Below are 18,789 nucleotides of genomic sequence, written 5' to 3'. Positions count from 1 at the left end.
GGCAGAAAATGTTACCACAGTAGTCATTAACAACTGCTAGATGATGAAACTTTGCAAAATAAATATGTGACAGATTTATGTAATTCACTAACAAGGACTTTTCAATGTTATTTATGTTATATATAATGTTATATATCTCATAGGAAATGAGAGTGGGGATGCTGAGGTGTGTTCAAGACCTAGCCTACAGTTTGAAGGCAGACTATGTTAAAGAAAGGCAATAATTAACCATGAAAGGCACCAAGTGGTTTAATAATTGTTATTCCAAGAAGGAAAGTATCTGTAAAAATGGGATCAGAAGGGAAAGCTGGATAAGCACAACTGAGGTATATGCTGGGTAATAAGCTGATGGGGCTATACACAGGAAAAATCCATTCGTTAAATTATTTGCTAGGCAAAAGAGAGTCAATATCTGATTGATTGAAGTGAACCACCAGTAAATCTGGGACTAAACATCTCAGGATTTTCCAAATGTAATAGTGCTTGTTCATTTTAGCCAGATTTCCTCATATGACAAGTCTGAGAGGAAAGGATCCTCACCCCAGTTTTGAACTCACTTTGGCTCAGTTTCCGCTGTAGTATAAAAGTTGCCTGGATGGTTTTCTTGGTCCATGACACCTCCAAAGCAGGCTGAAATGTGGTGGCTGGAAGGTGCCCATTTACAACTCAGCTTTACAACTGCTGTAAGAGGCAGTCAGGAAAAAGGTAATTGAATTCTCTGAGTGTATAATATACTTCAGAGCAAGCAATTGTGAAAATAAAAGGAATATGGGAATAGTCACTTCATAAAGCGTTACGGTGAGTGCAGATTCTAAACCTGAGTAGCAGACGAAAGAAGAACAGGTGGGCTTGCACCTTTTCTGCTTGTAAATAAAAAGAAAAAAGAGGACAAGAGAAAAGGATGACCAGGCTGAATCTGTTGAGAAAACCATCTGATAGCCCTCTTTGGTTCACTCCCATTTTGCATCTTTGCAGTAGACTAAGGGGCACTCAGTTAAACAAAAGGGCAACAACCATAAAACAAACAAGGGAAACACTTTGGTACCAAATTCACACTCAGCCTCATGGCATTTACTGCTCTAAGGAATTACAGGGGTCCTGAGCTGGCAGGGTGCATAGGAGGATTTCCAGGAGATACTCAGACCATCTAGGACGGAAATGCTTGGATCTGGACAGTCAGGACAGAAATGTAAATATAATATGAGCAGTCATGTAAGAGAGGTAAAGTGAGTGACTTGCTAATTTACCAGCAGTGGGCTTTCCTGCTGCTTACCCCCTAGTCACCCCTACCCCTGAATTCATCTGGGGGCACTTGCACCAGATCCTACTGAAGCAGGATCTGGGACTACCTGGGTCTTTGGTTTATCCAGCAGGAAAACTCATTTTTACCTCTGAGTAAGGAGAATGCAAAACATGAGCCAGAAGAACTAACACCTGTGAGAAGACAGCTGTTATTATTTAAACCATCTTCTTCAAAGCCTGTGGCTCTTTCTTCAAGCCAGATTGCATAACCAGCAGTGATGGGTGAGCCTCAGAGCCTTTGGATGCAACATGGAACTGTTTCTTTGCAAAGAGCATTAGCTCTTTGATTATTTTAGCCTCTGTGTATCTGCATTTTTGTGAGTTCACGTTAGCTTTGAATTAATTTCAAAACTTAGCTGAAACTGTCATATCTGCCTAGTTCTGAGTACAAACAAGTGCTACTTGGAGGAAGGAAATGGTTTTGTTCAAAGAGGAAGCAAATTAGGCATAGCCTGCGATAAATTTAGATAAATTTCTAGCTAAATCTAGAATTTTGATTTTATTATCTGGAAGTTGTCTGGGAAAGAACAGATTTCTTTGTGAGATTCCTGGTAATCAAGCATCCTTTTAGGGAGATTTTTCTGCCTTTGAACCTCACTACAGGGCAATTTAGAACTGTATGAGGATGTAGAAAAGACTATGAAGCCGATGGAACTATTCCAAAACTCTGCAACATTTCCTATTGATTTTTCAGTGCTATTTTTCTAAATGTCTTATTTTATCTGAAGAATCTCTCACATGTTTCTGGGCTTTCTGATAGGTCCTGAAACTGTGTGACAGATGGGCTAAATGTCAGGTCTTTAGAAAAGGATCTAGGATTCTAGCTTTGTGTAATTGAATGGTGTATGAAGTCCTTCATTATCTTGAGCCAGTGGCTGAGCAATGGCTCTTCATCCTGTATCCTACCTCACGCCAGCCCAGACAGCCCCAGGGAGCCTGTGCTCACCAGCTGAGACAGGCCAGGGGTAAAGATTTACAGAAAAGGTGAAAGACTTAATGACAGAGGTGTGTTTCAGGGGAGATTCATTAGCATTGTTTGTTGGTTGTTTTTAGAAAGTGGTTCCAGGGTCTCCTGTTTCTACTGGATTCTCCTCTCCCTTCCTTTGTGTCCCTCGCTTTTTCCCTCCTTTACTTTTTGTTTCTCCTTTTTGTTGTTAGCAAATGGTTGGTCTCTTGGTTTCAACGTTGGGATTGGTTTAATGGTACTTTGTTCAGATGCCTGTTGGTAAAACTCTAGTCCAGGGTTTGGCTGCACAAATGAGCGTGCACTCTGTTGACTTCAGCAATGCTTATCTGTCTTCAACAGCTGTGGACATACCTCTTTAATTCCATTAAACAAAATTTAACACATGCAATTTAAGAAAGGAAAAAAAAAAAAAAAGCACAATCCCTTGCTGGCAAAGTGCATCCGCTCTATCCAGCATTGGAAAAATGCAGTTATTGTGGAGTTGGTCTCATAGTAACAGCAACAATAAGGCTGTGGTAAGAGCTTTGGATTCACTGGCGATGTTGAAAACATGAAGAGCACATCCCGAGCTTGAACGAGCACTCCACCTCCAACAGCGCACGGGCCCAGCAGCACCCCTGTCTGGGACATGCCACCATGGGTGGAGGTTGCTGATGGATCTACATGGGTAGATGTTTATGGCTGGCCCCATCAAGAGTGAGGAACTCTGGCCTGGGAGCAGATGGAGATAGGGCTGAACAATGGGCCTGGCAGCGGCGGCCCCCTTCTCGCAGAGGCTCTCACAATGCAGCCCTGTAGCCTCAGCGCTGCGCATTGTTCTTGTTTGGTCGAGGCTCCTATTCAATTAGCAAACAAGAATCCCTTCCCCTGCACTGCTGCCGGCTCGATGCTATCACTCTGGTCCTCGGGTAACCACAGTGGTTTGACACAAGACAGCTCCGGCTTGTGAGCTGCGCATTGATGTGGGCCTGGTTGGAAAGAGCCCGCGGACATCTGGTCTGAATCTCCCTCCCATTCACATCCATGTCGCCCGTCACTTTCTGAGGGACTATAAATAACTTCTGGGGTTGATACTGTGTGCGAGGATGGACCTTGGGAACCGGATCGATCCTTCCCTCGTGCGACTGGCGGGGAGGGCAGCGAGCGTGCTCCTCCGGCGAGGCCTGGGAGATGGAGGGCGGCCAGGCGAGTGCATTGTTCCTCTCTGCGGGGCTTTGCTACAAGTCTCTTCTCCCTTTCCACTCCGGCGGCAGGAAGAAGCGACCCGTGATTTCTTGTGCAGACATGTAGTGTCAGATTTGGGAACAGCTATTTCTGTGTCAGGTCCGGTTTGCCAGCAGGATCCTGACTGATGTCTGTGGAGGGTAATGCTTCCCCATACAGGGTTTAGCATGGGAGATGCACTGTGGGGCCTAGGACATATAATTTTTTTTTTTTTCCATCACTTTTGAAATTGCCTCTCTCTCCATGAAGTGTTGTCACATTTGTTAAACGAAACCCGAAAGGAGATGTGTTAACTCCTCTCCCCCTACTCTTTGTGGTTTTGTGGGAAGGCTAATAGTAAGTTAGTTTGGAGACACACACCATCTAACATCTGCATTAGGGTGCGTGGCTCCTGTTGTGATTTTGTCAGCTCTGTGACTGGAGGGTCTTACATTTCCTGGATGTGAAACTGCATCTGAGCATGATGAAACTTGGCTTGTCGTCTCTTCCTTTTTCCTCCTGCCCCACCTCCCATGGGTCACAGAAAATCTTGATGAGAAAGAGACATCCTAAGCCAGGAGCTCTTCTAACAAAGGAATAGGGTCACTGGAGCCAGGAGCAGGCAGTGTCTGGGTGCCAGTGAGGAGAAACACACTGGATGCAGGGTAGGGGTGAGGGAAGGAGACAAGGGGAAGGCAGGATTGAAAGTGGAGCACCTACTCTGCTTTTGTGCTTCCTCTTCAGTGGCAAGGAGTTGGTGTATCTGGCAGCAGGGCTGGGAGAACAAGAAGGGCTACTGAAAATCATCAGGTTTGTTGTCCTTCCTCCCTTCCAAAGGTGGTTTCTTGCCCCCCAGGGACTTCGTCCTGAGTGCCAACCACTCAAAGCTGTTGCTATGATATATTATGTAGACCAGTCATGAAGTCTCTTACAGATGATGCTTTTATGATGCTGGTGTATTCTAGCTGCTTTTCTTGCATCCACTCATCAAGCCATGTTTTCCTCTTCCACAATTAACATTCTGAGGCGTGAATCCAAAATCCACTGGACTTGAGAGAAACCTCCCAGCCTGGCAAGATTTTTGGTTAGAGAGGATGAGAAGTCATTCCTACAGAGCCCTGGAGGCTGCAGCTGTGGGGATTCCCTCACCCCCTGTTCCCCACCAGCTTTTCAGTGGTTTGGGAACAAGGAAATGCTTGGTAAACTTAGGGGAAATATTCAGAAAGTTCTCTTCAGAGAGACTCAGGGCTTTATAGTGAATAAAGTGCAATTCATCCAAGCTCCAGCTCTGGCTAAGGAGAAACTGTGCTGTTGTGAAGAGTGTGGTCAGTCCAGGTCAGATTAATGTCATTGAAAAGCAGCGTGGGGATGCTGTACCCTCAGTGTCTGGCACGAGGATAAATGGTGTCACCAGTTTAATCTTCATAATAAGCACACGTTTGTTCTCAAAAAAGATCAGTGGCTGGCTGGTGGCATGGCAACAGCCCATGACACTGCCATATAGGAGACTTGGGTTTGGGGAGGGTGAGGGGGAATGTTGCCTCTAGGAAATTAAAAATTATAACTACAGCCTACTTAGCAAACGTCTGACTACGCCCTTGTAACTACCACACTGCATCACAGGGGAAGACTTCTTATTTAAATGTCAAATAGCAACTATTTTCCCTGATGGCTTTTATAGGTAAATGGAAAAAGTCTGGCAGCTAGAGGATTTTTTGGTTGAATCCTTTTTGTTGTTGTTGCTGAAACCATTTTCTTTTCAAGGGAATAAACTGTGTTCAGAGAAACTTTTTTAAAAAAGCTGAAGGTGTTTCAGCTCCAGACTGAATTTATACACACAGTTTATTGCCACAGTAGAAGTAGCCTGAAGAGAGAGAGCAAACCTCTGAGTTGTAATACCTGCCACTGAACAGGAGAAGAGCTCCCATCCCAGCTCTCCATGAGGCCTTTGACCATGGCTTTCAGTCTGGATGTAGCCCTTAAATTTTTCCACGTATTTTCATGCATGAAATGTCTGAGTATCGCTTGGAAGCTTAGCGTCAGCTTCTTAGCTTAGTGGGGGATGATCTACAAGTTGCAGCCCAGAAAAGGCTTACAACTTCTTTAAATTATGATATGGAAATAACTAATGGTTATGACCTCTGGAAATGTAAGGAGAGGCTCAGCTTAGCTGATGAGTAGATTATGCAGCTGTATCTTTGTATGAGTGAAACAAGACAAAGCTGGAATTAATGTGTGAGCTATTAGGTACAGCTTCCCCCACTCCTGTTTATCTTTGTCTGTTTTTAGACTTACCATTGAGCGATTCATAAAAAAATGTGTGCTATGCTTCCTGAAGAAGATAAGCTTCCCTAGGCCCCCTTTTGATTTAATTGCTCTTTAGTGAAATTGGACTGGCTGAACAAAACCAGCAACACACAACTAAAGCTTTTGTGTATCTCCTTCATAAGACCTGTTTTCTAGTGCCTCCACTTAGGATGATCAATGTTTTGGGCAAAGAAGTGACACTGGATGCAGACAAGGGTGCAAACTTAGAAATGGGTGGAATGAGTGTGGATCTGTTTACCTTCACTCATCTCAGCAGCCTCTGAGAGACCTACCAGGATCTGCAAATGCTGCCTTGTTTTGTGCAAGGAGGAAAATTAGAGGGAGGTAAAGAGAGTTCAAACCATGGAATGGGGCAGGACTGTAATATATCATGGCACAGCATGCATCATTTTTATATTCCTTTGGCCTGCTGTGGGTATCTGCCACAGAAAACTTATCAAGTTCCTTCTTAAAATTATTTTTTTCCACTATCTCCCCTGGAAGGCTGCTCCATCCCTCTCCTCTGGTGGATAAATGGATAAGATTATTTCTTGATTTACTCATGGCAAGTCTTGTCTTTTGGTTTAAATATTTCTCCTCTAGTTCTTGTTTATGCCAGCCATCTACCTTCTCAGCCTCTATGTTGCTAGACGATACAAGAGCTTCCCACCTCTTCTTAAAAGATGCTTTCCAGTTTATCCCTCATCTGAGTAGCCTTCTTCTTCAGCATGCATTAATCTAGCACCAATCCTGGGCACATTGGTGTAGTTCCATTCCAGAAGACTAACTAGAGACAAGGATTTGGCCAAAGGGACTTGCATTTGATTTACTGTCAATGTGATTTTTTTGCCTGTTTTAATTAGCACTCTCCCAGACAATACTTGGGCTTGGTTTTGGAGCTAGTGAAGGCCAGACACCATTCTTAAAACGTAATTTGGGCTTGACTCTGATGGCCTTATAGACATGCTCTGTGCCACGCTGCTTGGCCTCCAAGCCAGACAGCAGTCCTCAGCATGTTTTCTTTCGATAGTATATGCGTAGCCTTGGTGACCAAAACTGGGCATGGTCAAAAACTTGATGAGGTCCTGCTAGTGCCTGGCATTTATTGATTTCAGTAATACTTTCCTTCCTGTAGTGGAAATGCTTTACTTCATTCTAGGTGACATTTACCTTTTCCAGTGGTTAGGCTGCACTGCTGGCTTGTTGGCACAAGCTCCTACTTAGTAATTCTTAAGTGCACAGTCTTTTATCTTATTTAATGACATTTCCCTCCATGTCTATCATTTCTCAAGACCATTGGCCTCTTATTTAACATTTTGCTGCTTCGCTGTATGGGCAAGGCTTCTCAACCCCAGTCATCAGAAAGTTTCACTAGACACTCTTTTGTGCCATAATTGTTGAATAAATACATAGGATTGATACTAATACTGACTCTTGCAAAACTGCCTGTGATTTTCCTCCTTTCAGCTTAACCCATTGGCACCTCCCTTTTAGCCAACTCCTTAACTACTTTGCAATTCTTATCTTAATCCCCACTTTCTCTACTTGAACTAATAGTTTCCATCTGGCAGGGTATCAAATGCTTTATTCTAGTCCAGATAAATGACATCTTCCCATACCTCCTTTGTCTGTAAATCAAGATAAGAGTATTCTGGTAGACAGGCAGAAGCTGCCTTTGTTAGAGGTATGTTGCATTTTGTTCCAGTTTTGGTTTGTTTCTATGTTTTTTGTCTCTCCTTTCCTCGATATAGTTCTAAGCCAGTGATTTACTCCATAGAGCCCAGAAGACATTTATAGCACACATAACCTTTTTTGTAGCCTGCAAGGGGACAGCTTTTCAACCCAGGTTGTCTCAAATTAGCAGCAATAAAAAGCTGCTGCCCAAGTTCCACGCCAGCATTACTAAGGCCACAATGCTGATTGCCACAAACATGAAGCATTGCTTCTATGGAGCCTGCAAGTGAATTGCAGAATTATTTTTATTGTGTCCAGCTTGACAGCTCACCTGTTAAGTAAGTTTCTGTGGAAAAAAACAAAACAAAACAAAGCTTTGGTAATGTGTTCTAGTCTTGTAGGTAGCATTAAGATACAGCAATGCTCTCCTGGTTCACCTCCACACCCAGCCCATCCTTTTAAAATCCAGACAGTAGTTTTGCTACTGTGCATCACCTGGCTTAAGAGATGGAACATCATTGAGCAATAACTGTCCTTTAATAACTGTCCCTGTGAATGTGTAATAGCTTTTCACTGGCCCTGCAGTTCTATTTTGTACTGCTTTCAGCTCTGAGCTGGAGGCAGCCTGGTCACTGTGTCTGTTGCAAAAAGGTCTCAGCCTCCCAGCTCTCGTTTCCAGCTCGGAAGTGGTAATTTCCATTTGCACGGCTTCTTTCCACTTGCAATGCTGTGTTTACAACTCAGTTCATGTTCACTGTCATCAGCCCTATTAAAATCTGAGGAAAAATATTAAAAATTAAAGCAAATCACCGTGGACTGTTTGTCTTCCCAGGGGCACATGAAGGCCTTGCTGTCTTGTGGGTGAACATTAAGAACTAGTGAAGCGAGGCCCAGGATACAACCCACTAATCACTTCTGTGCCTCATTACACTTTCTAATTCAGGTAGTATAAATTAAACATTTGTGTCTGTATTTTTCCTTGGACTGTCCATGGAACAGACATCAGCTAATGCAAGGAGTGGGAGATGTGGTGTTGCACATACGACCCAGCTGTCCACAAACACAGCCTGACACTGGTGTATTTGTAGAGCTGGTGCTGACTTTTCTGCTGCCACATCTTTCAGTTGACCAGTCTAAATAAACACGAATTGGTTGGTAAATCACTTCCTCTCCATGGAGCTCCTGTCCGTGGAGCTCAAATTCAATGAGATAATAAAGCACAGGGACTATGTGGATTTGGAGCTGGCTGCATGCACTCTCATCCTAGTGTCAGGTGTGATGTATGTATCTGCTTCTGGCACGTAGGATGTAAAAATTATTATGGTTCTAAATACATGATTTAAGAAATGTCACTGCAAATTAATGCAACCACAGCGGAAAAGATACAAACCTCTTTCATGATTATTATTTGCCTCTAACACCTATCTCCAACAGTGAAGAGAAGATTCCCTGTGGGTAGATGAAGTTTACTCTCAGGAGTTAAGAACAGTAATTAAAACTATGTAAGTACAGTCATTAATTTTCAGTTTCTGAGCTGAGGTGACATGAGCTGCCAGTAACAACTAAACTAATACTGCTTCAGTTCCCTCTCTGTTTGCTCTTCTCCAAACAGACCAGGGTACGAAAGGCGTGCTAAGCCAGGCTCGCTTGTACTATTTATTTTCCCTTTTGCCGTTTTGCTTCTTTTCATTTTTAATTACACAAGTTGGGCTCTTTCCAGCCAAGGGTCTGCACACACAGGGAGAGTGTGCAGATGCCTGCAGGCCACTGCTGCACAATCTGCAGAAGGCAACAAAGGAAAACAAGCTTGCGGGTGCTATACAATGATGTCCGTATGTGTAATTCCTAAAAGGGTCCACCCCTCCTCTGAAGCCTTCTAGGGGCTCTCAGACTGAAAGGGGGCTGTGAACCGGAGCTCTGGAGTAAGCCTTTGTTCACAGCACTCTCATTTCTGTGTGCTTATTTATTTGTACAACCTCCCTTATCTTCTCTTGTGTGCCTTGCCATTTCCTTAAGCTCACATCTCTGCTTCTTGACCTATTCAACTTCTTTCATTCATGACGTCAGTGCTTTTCCACATCCCCCTTTATTCTCACCCAGAATAAAGCCCAAGTGCTCTCCTGCATTCTTCCTGTGAAGCACTGGCTGTGTTCTGTGTGTGTTCCATGTCTCGGTTTCAGGAAGAAAGGAAGGTCTGTGACTTGGATGGTTTTGATAGTAAGAGCCTGTTTGAGAAAGGGAGGTAAAGCTCCTTTCCACGTGCTCTTTGTCGCACTGCTTTGTGCTTGGTTACACGTGGTTCCTGGTTTTGTGTACCTGTTGTCTTGACAGGTTGACCCAAAAGGCTGCAGCAATGTGTTCCTTACAGCATGTGGCTGGCCACACTCCTCCAGTGGCAGCCAGCGCTTTGCTGGGCGCAGAGGTCAGGAGATGTTTACCTGCTACATACTGGCTTCAGATGGAGCTGTACCACAGAGCAGGGCTAGGGACCCCATTAAAGGACACGTGCCCCAAAAGAGCCTCCTGCTGTGCCCACCTAGCCCAGCCTGGGCCACCCACTGCTGCAAGTGTCCCGTTGCACTGTGTGGGTATGTGTGGTGGTGTCTGACATCTCACATGCGGAGCAGGAGGTGCTCTGTGGCATCCCTCACCTTGCAGCACCTGCCTCTCCTGTGTCTGTGGAGCACCAGTGCCCTGCTGCAGCCTGGGGCATGGGACCAGGGGGATGCTGTGGCCCCATACTGCATCTGACGTGTTGCAAAATGCACCAGCCCTTCTCTGTGGTGTCACCACATGCACACACAAGCTCTTAAATCACCATGACAGACTGCTTGTCCAGCCCTAGGTGCTCAGGCTGATGCATGGAGGCTGGTGCTCTGGAGTAAGGCTTTGTACAGTTCACGGGGCACTAAGGGGAGCCAGGACAACTGCTAGGGATTTTACATGTCTTATTGTTGCTGAAATATGAGAGAAATGCACACACCTTGATTTTAATTATTTAAACCCACCTTGATTTAAAGGTGGCAGGATTTTGACTTGATACCTCATACCGTGTGTTTCATAGTGTATGGCAAGTTCTTGACTGTCCTTCCAGATGGCACGCAGCTCCCATCCCCCAAATACAGTATACCAGAATTAGTATTTTAGTACTTAATTTGTCTTTTGGCAATTTAGGCCTGCCATGCAAACTGCTTTCTTTGATCACTTGGAAAAAAAATACTGGTAAAATAAATTAAATGAAAACTCTTGACTTAAGTTTAAAAACAACTTCCTTCTCATTAGGCTTTCCACGGGAACCATGTATCATATTTATTTAAGCGTCGAAGAAAATATTTAGCCTATCCACAAAGGTTAAGTAATCAGCTGATAAGATTTGTAGCTAAAGTATGTTTAAATGTACTCATTAAACATAGTATGTGTTAGGTAATTTTTCAAAAGTTCTGCTTCTACATGTAAACCATTAGGAAGTGGAAAGGAAAAAGTCAAAAGGAACCAAAGCATTCCTTGTGAACAAATACAGTTGCGCATTGTATAGACTGCAGCTCGCAAGAGTCAAAAAGTCAGAATAACAAGACCCCAAAGAAGGCTATAATGATACAATTTATTCTTCAGCAGCAACCAGGAGAACTAAACCCAGCATTTTGCTCTAAAAAAAGGACTAAGTATTTTAGCGCACCTTGTAATTTATGTCTATAATAATTGGAGATGGAAGGTTGCGTATAACTTATAAAAGGCTCAAAGCCTGTGGAAACAAGCTTTTCTTGGTGAACTGAATTTGCTTTCTAGCTCTGGCAGAAAATATTTTTTCATCTGATTGGTTTTACTGGTATACAGAAAATAAATGACTCTATACTAGGTTTCAGTAAAAGTGAAAACTTTACTTTTCCGTAATAAAATATAACAAAAACATAAATAAAAAGAGGACTTTTAAGAATTGGACTGTTTGGGGTTTGTTTTCTGTAATCTTTTCTTCCTGATTTGAAGTTCCACTTTAAGCAGAAAGCAAAACTGTCAATCATTGTCTAAAAGAATCAGACAAGAAGAGATCTCTTTTTATTTAAACAAACCCTTTCCTTTGAAGACTCTCAGCCCGGTCTTTGCGATAATGTGAATGACATCACCAGGCAAACAAATATAAGGGTGAAAAAATACATTTTTATACCATCTGCAAAACTCAGAATGGAGATCATGAGATGCCATCTGTAGGATCTATATTTAAAGATTTGATTCTGCTGCCTTTATTAACAAATTGTCTTATTTTGGGGGTAATTCCACTCATTCCTCCAGTGCTGTGCCTGATGGTGGAGAACAACTTGCAGTGGGACCAGTGAAGGGTTAGGTTGTTGCTCAGTAGGTGTATGGCAGGGATTGGTGACAATGAATTATAGTAAGAATTAAGGGATCAGTGCTGTATAAGAGAAACAAGCTCTTGATCTGCTGTTTTTGCTTCACTGCAGGAGCTGTGGAGTTGCCTATTTCTCTATTACTGGACAGATGTGAGAGCAGATAAGCAGGGCAATCTCTTTTCGAAGTACTTGAGACTTATGCCAGAGCCTTCTTTCCTTCTTCTTCCTCTTCTTGGCCATACAAACAGCTGTATTTATTGTGTCACCAAAAACCAGATGCCCTTGATCATATTACAGTGCACTTCTGGTCATATGGCGAGAATATGTGCGTGCAACACGTCACGTGCATGTGGCCTTATTGCTGGGTGCACTACAGCTGAGTATAGGCTGAGGGAGGCCTATGGGATTTTGGAAGAAAGGATGGTGGGCTTGATGCATGGATGATTGGGATGATAGCTGTGGGCTTGGTGCATGGTAAGTGTACGGTCCCTGGCAGCAGGCGGCATGTGGGTACCGCTGGGTAAAGACTCTGCCAGTAGTATCTGGAGGGAACTAATTCATCTGTCCTGACAAAATTATTACTTTATCCAAAACCAGAGAGTGGCGTGCAGCCAGTGTGGGGTGATTGTTGCTGCACCTGTGAAGTGGCTCTGTCCGTTTTGCTGGCTGCAGGAGGGAGGAGGTGGTCATGGGTCGATGTTACCCATGGACCAGGCAAGATGCCATCACCTAGCGCAGCACAGTTCAGTGACCTCCTTTATTGCATGACTGTGGAGGTGCACGCAGATTTTTTTCAAGAGAAAATGCATTTCTTCAGCTCATAGGTTTTGTTTGCTTTTGAAAACCATTATCTGTCAGCCTTGGTGACCCTTTTCCAACCTTCTGGCAGTGTTGTGACGTTTCTTAGAAAACCATTTGGAGAAGCTGGAGAGACAAGCACTGCCTGGGCCCGTGCCCTGCCATGGCTGATGGCTTTCACCGCCGCTTGTAGGCACCGTGTGGAGACAAAGAGTTAATGCTGAGGTTTCATAATATTTTACAACACAACAATCAATCACGGTAAACTGGCTGTCATGTGAGCTTCGTCCTCACCCGGCCCCTAATGACCTTCAGACCCGCTCTGAATCACAGGCCATAAATGCTCGAGTGCCCTGGCAGCTCTTGGGCATCGTGGAGGGCCCTTGACGTACCAAAATAACGGGGAAATTTATGTATGCACAATATGCATACGCACAATTAAATAAATAACATTTCAAATGCTAAGCATAAATCAGAGGTTTGCAAAACTCTGGTTAAAACCGGGTCGTTTGATGTGAAAGGGACTGTGCTTTTCTAATACAAATCTGATCATCATGTGTTGCCCAAGGAAATGTGTTCAGCTCAATAGCTGAATGGCTGGGATTTAGTTCTGCACAAAATTTTGTCTTTTCATCAGCAAATTAGAAGCTGTTTTAACCATAATCTGTATACTTTTCAGTGCAGCCAAATTATTAGGTTTTCAGGGGTTCACATTTTTGTCAAAAGCTCAAATATCCTGTGGGAAGCAGAAACTTATGGCAAAAATTCTAGTGTTTTACTTTTTTATTTTTATTTTCACTGACAATTTCTTCACTGATAAAAAGGATAGACAAAAAACTCTACACAACCCGAAACTGTGCCCAGACTGCAATATGGTATAAGACGCATAAATGTTAATTTACTGACACCATTCCATTGACTGCTGGTTTTAATGGACTCCTACCACATTCACAGAGAAAGAAAACAATTCAGGATTATTTTCTGTCCAAGCGCTTTGGACAGACCCAGTGAGACACTTGAACACATGCTTAACATCTTGGCATGGGAGCTGTGCCATTGACTTTAGTGGTGTAGCTCATGTGCTTAGGCTTAAGTGTGTGCTGGAAAACAGAGATTAGAGTAACTGAGTTCACAACTGCAGCCATGAAAAAAAAAATCTGTATTTGCAGTCAAAACTTGACTGGGGCACTGGGGCTAGAACAGTAATGTAATATTTTATTTTATTTTGTTTTGTTTTGTTTTATTTTGTTTTATTTTATTTTATTTTGTTTTATTTTGTTTATTTTGTTTTGTTTATTTCAATTTAATTTATTATTTTAGTTATTTTATCTTTTTCACCTTTCCTGTGCTCTCACTGGCCTGTGCAATAGAGGCCAACTCCTAAACCTCCAGATTCCACTATGCATTTCAGAGAAAGTGAAGTGTTAAATCAGAAATTACAGCGAAGATCCCTCCTCCCTCTCCCCCACTTTCTCCTCTGTTCCTTTTGACATCTGAGAGGAGCGACCACAACTGCATACCATTTATAGATTTGACTGATTAAAACCAGTTTTCCCTATAGGTCACATCATGTAGAAGACACAAGGTTTTTGTCAAGAGAGCCGCTACTGGCAGAAACTGTTTTGCTGCTATTGCTAGTAAGAAATTAGTAACTAGATACATGTCCTGTTTTATGCCAGCTTTATAATTATACTATTCCAGTGGTAAGCCAGACTTTTGGGCCAAGGGTAATTTAGAAATTCTAGATCTCTATTCAGTTTTGCTTTTTATGTTCATCTTTACCGTAGCTAAGTCTTCTTACAACATATAATCTTCCTGCGTTTTCCTCCCTTGCTATGGTTTCTGTGACCCACTGTCATAATATAACAAATGCATTTTATTCAGCACAGCTCTGTGAAACCATAGGAAACAATTACTGGCTTTAAAAAGCATTATTTTCTCGTTCTTTATGTTTCTGTCCTCAGATCATTACGCATAGCTCGCACTGTGTTGTGCGACTGGCTGGACAGGATTTGCCCCTCCGGTTCAGAAATGCTTTTGCTTTCCTGTCATTTCTGCCGTTTGAAGAGCTCTGCGGAGCCTCATTGACTTGCTAGAATGCAGCTTTGTGTAACCTACCAGACTGTGGTTGGCTGGGTTAGCCTTTTGGTGTGGTAATGGTCTCTGCAGCCTTTACTCGGACCATTATTACACAAAGTATATATTTGTCTTTTTGAGCTTATATACGCTGTGAAAGTCCGGAGCTAATGGTATCTCTGAGATGTGGTTTCTGGAGCACTGGTGTGCCCATTATGTAGTGTTTGCTTTCTGCAGTGAAACATGTGGCCAAAAATAAAACTTGCACATTTCCTTCTGTTCAAGCTTTCCTCTCCCTGCTCTTTATCATATTCTTCTTGTTCCTTTGTCTATTCTGCATGATTTTTCTCATTTTTATGTTCTTCAGACCTCGGAAAAGCCTCAGTTTCAGCTGATGGCCTTCCAAACTGCGTGGATTTCAGCTGAACCATCTCTCCTGTTCTCTATAATAAACTGCAGACCCATTCATTGCTGACTGCATTTCTTTGCAGCCTACCTGGAAGTCCCATCTCCCCCCATCCCCAATATGACACCACAACCCACCACCAGAACCACCTTCCTGTGCTCAGTAACAAGATTTGGTTACAAGATTTGATGACCCTTTGGCATAACCACCTTGCTCCTTCTTGTTTTGGTCCACCTTTCCATTTCTTTTGGGCATGAATAGTTCTGGTGGAGCATGTATAGTGCTGAACACACAGTCATGAGCTTATAGTATTCCTAGGCAAAAAGTGAGAGTAAACACAAAGCCAAGGGAGGTGATTCGTGCCCCACGCTGGGCTGAGCGCCTCCCGGTGCCCCGCTCACGTCAGGCAGGCAGGGCCTCCTCCGCAGATGGACGTTTCCTATTTCAGGGGACTCAGTGCTGTGGCTTTGTTGATTGTCTTTTCACCTCCAGGTTTAATTTTAGTTCCATATAATACATGGCTAACCGTTTTCTTAAGTTTCTTAGTGCCACTGGTGGGATGTGTCCCTGTGTGTGTACATTGCTGTCACTGCGGAGTTCATACCGTGGGTGTGCTTGGCACACAGGCGTGGAACAAAGCTTGAAGTAATTTTCACCACGAAAGCTGTTGAATGAGTTACTTCCTTTGTCTGTGGCTAGATGTATGTGCAAAGCATAATGGAAAAGCCTGTCTTGAGATGCACCTCCTTGTAGACACAGCAGCCTTTCTGTCTCCCTCCTCTCCTCCTGGCAGGCTGATGGTCCCAGGACCTCGCAGGAAGGGGGCACACAAAGCAGAGGAGCCCACAAGTAAAACCTGAACCAATTTTCTCTTGCACCCTCTCCACCACAGCCCCCAACCACTCCAGCTTACCAGTTCCTTTTGTCTTTCAAGCAAAGGGGCTAACAGTCGCTTGTCCTTTCTGCAGATCTGCCTGCTTTCTGAAACTCAGGAGCTTTCCCCTCCATTCTACGTTCTTCTGAGCCACCAGATGACTACACGGTGAATCACACAAGTCTACGGAGAGCTGTGCATCAGCCCTGGACTGTGCCCATGGCAGAAGGAGATGGGTTGAGAAGATTTTGGTTGCGGGGCTTCCTGCCGAGCCCCAGCCAGGAAGTCCTGTGTTTACCAGAAATGTTTGCTCAGGAGAGATTACCATCCAAGCTCCAGGGAAGCTTTTTCAAATAACCTGGGATATTGTCTCCAGATTGAACTTTTGGGGTGTTGCCCATCACCAGGTTATTGCTTCTATTTATACATTTCATTCTTCTGGCTCCTAGATAATAGACGATAAAGTCTACTGTGCACTATCTGCTGCCTACAGGTTTCCATTTGCAGCCTTCTACTTTTGTTCCTAAGTACCTGGTGTCAGCATTTTGGCATGCGTCCCTTTGCAAGAGGTGGGCTGATGGAGGGGAACCAAACCACTGCTTTTGCAGCTATGGATTTCTCAATTTGTATGCCTTCCCTTCATATCAGCCTCAAATTATTTATTCAGGTCTCAGCTGAGATTCTCAATGGTGGATTTCTTTTTCCAGAATGACTCCGGTGCTTTATATGATAGCAAAACCCAATGCACAGAAAAACTCTTTTGCTTTCTCACATAGGGGATAGTTTGATAGTTGACTTCACTTTTGCTTATATATGTCCACAGAGAGCCATTAACACAATTGGAGATCAGTGCAAGAGGGAGGGGAATCCATCCCTTTGATTCCACACCATTTTAGGATAAGATTGGTTTCCTGGGGGAAAAAACCTTTACATGAGTGCTCCACATGCATTGAGTCAATGGGAAGGCAGGAATGAGAAAAGATCTGACTCCTCCATTACAGCCTGAAATTCTCCCCTCACAGAGGAATTTCTGTCAGAGACAAAAGTAAAGAATATCTATCTGAACATCTGCTTATTTTTAATGTTGTTTAAGCTGTTATCATTTGGACTAGTTTTATCCCCTCCAGGGTCGGAATTCTGCTCTAGCATCAGCAAAAATAATAGATTATAAACGCCGTGTGATGTCTGTTGGCTGGAAGACGGGATATAGTGTGTTCCTGTGAGACACCGAACTTCAAAAATTTTTGTCACTTCTAGGGAATTTAATGAGCTTGAGTTGTGAAACTGCCTGAACCACTCATTGATAGCCAAGCTCAGACGATGTGTACCGGGGAGGCTGATGCTTTCAAAGTGTAATTTCTCATTACTCTTATTATTTTTTTGTTGTTGTTCTTTCTTATCATCCTAATTTTCCCTGAACTTCCCCACCCATCACAAAAAGCAAGCAGAGTTAAGTATCTGGTTTGACCTGGGCAGCTCTGCTCTGCTTTTCCAGCTCACGATTGCTCAAACCCAATCTGCGATCTCTGGCACAGGACCGCGAGGGCTGGCTGGGGTTGGAGGTGCTGCAGGGACTTTTGTTGAGTGTTCCCCCGACCTCTGCGATTTTACCCCTCCCCTTTTCCTAAGGATGCATACCCTGATATCAAAGCCCCCCCAACACTTTTATGGGAAGTCATCTGGAGGCATGGAGGCTGTTCTGGAGAGCTGAGAAAGCTCCAGATGCTTTGTGGAGAACTGGTCAGCTGCCTCCACAAAAATGTATCCATCTGCACTGATGAACCCTTCTCTCCCTCTTTGACTTATTCTGGGATCCCTGTTTAATACAGAGCTGTGCTTCAACAAACTGTGATAAGGTTTCTCTGGTGGTATTAGGAAGGTGAGGTATGGAACAAGGCAAATTAGGAGAAGGAAGAAGAAAGCACAATGCTGCTGCAAGGCACAGCTACGTCTGTGAGGGCAGGGACCTGTGGATGTCCCTGAAGGTCCACAAGAGCTGAACCTGTCCCACATTAAAACGGGGCTGGGAAATGCTAAGGTGGGCTGGATGAAGGGGAGGAAAAGTCAAGCAGAGCACTGCTTGGTCTGGTGTGGTTTGGCTGCTGAGCCAGGACATGGGCATCACGTGGCTTCGGGAGCTGCTTCAGCCTCTATTTCAGGCCAAATGCTGCAGTTACAGATGGGGCTGTAAATCGAGGCTGCTCTGAGCACAGCCACTGCACGTGGTGTTCCTCCCATAGCCCTCACAGATGTCCTTGAGGCTCCAGGAAGGTCAATGACAGATTTTATGACTATTGCTCATGATTATTTCACTGCACAAGAAAAAAATCCCAACCCCAAACTAAACTTACATCTAACATAGCTACTTTTATGGACACCATCACATATCTGAGATGGGTTTTGCTTCATGTTTTTGTAGTTGGGAAGGAGCAGGGTGTTTTTTTTTTTCTTTTATTTATTTATTTGTTTTTTTCTGTATGAAGGTAGCAGCAATGAACTGCAGCGTAAATTGCCTTATTGCCTGCTCAAGGGGGACCAGCCAAATGTTGACTGCTTCACGAAGGTCATTTTCTTGCAGAGGCAGAGCAGAGCTGTAGCTTGTAAATTTGAGAATCCCCTAGGGGTGGTTCTTTGGGACAGGTAGGGACGTACCGGGGTGCACTCTCACACAAGTTTCTCTGCATTCTTACAGCCGCGTGGAAGTCGCAAAGGAAACGCAGAACCAAACGGTATGAAATTTTCAGCGTAAACCAAGACACAACCACATGTGTGTGGCTGTATGGTGGCCTGTGCCTTAAATTCCTGCTGTGCCAGCACATCTTAAGCTCGTCCCCTC

At 43.8% G+C, this 18,789-nt stretch overlaps 1 long non-coding RNA gene across 1 annotated transcript; it reads left to right on the top strand.

Annotated features, from left to right (window-relative positions):
* Window positions 1–1,471: 1,471 nt before the first annotated feature.
* On the top strand, window positions 1,472–17,325 carry LOC137851663 (uncharacterized). The gene is made up of 2 exons (XR_011093335.1): window positions 1,472–1,524; window positions 16,048–17,325. It is a non-coding gene; the product is annotated as an uncharacterized lncRNA (long non-coding RNA).
* Window positions 17,326–18,789: the final 1,464 nt, after the last annotated feature.

The sequence above is a fragment of the Anas acuta genome, chromosome 2, assembly GCF_963932015.1.
Source record: "Anas acuta chromosome 2, bAnaAcu1.1, whole genome shotgun sequence".
In the NCBI taxonomy this organism is placed as follows: Eukaryota; Metazoa; Chordata; class Aves; order Anseriformes; family Anatidae; genus Anas; species Anas acuta.
Note: the sequence above shows the minus strand (reverse complement) of the source record. Positions and strands in the feature narration are given on the sequence as shown.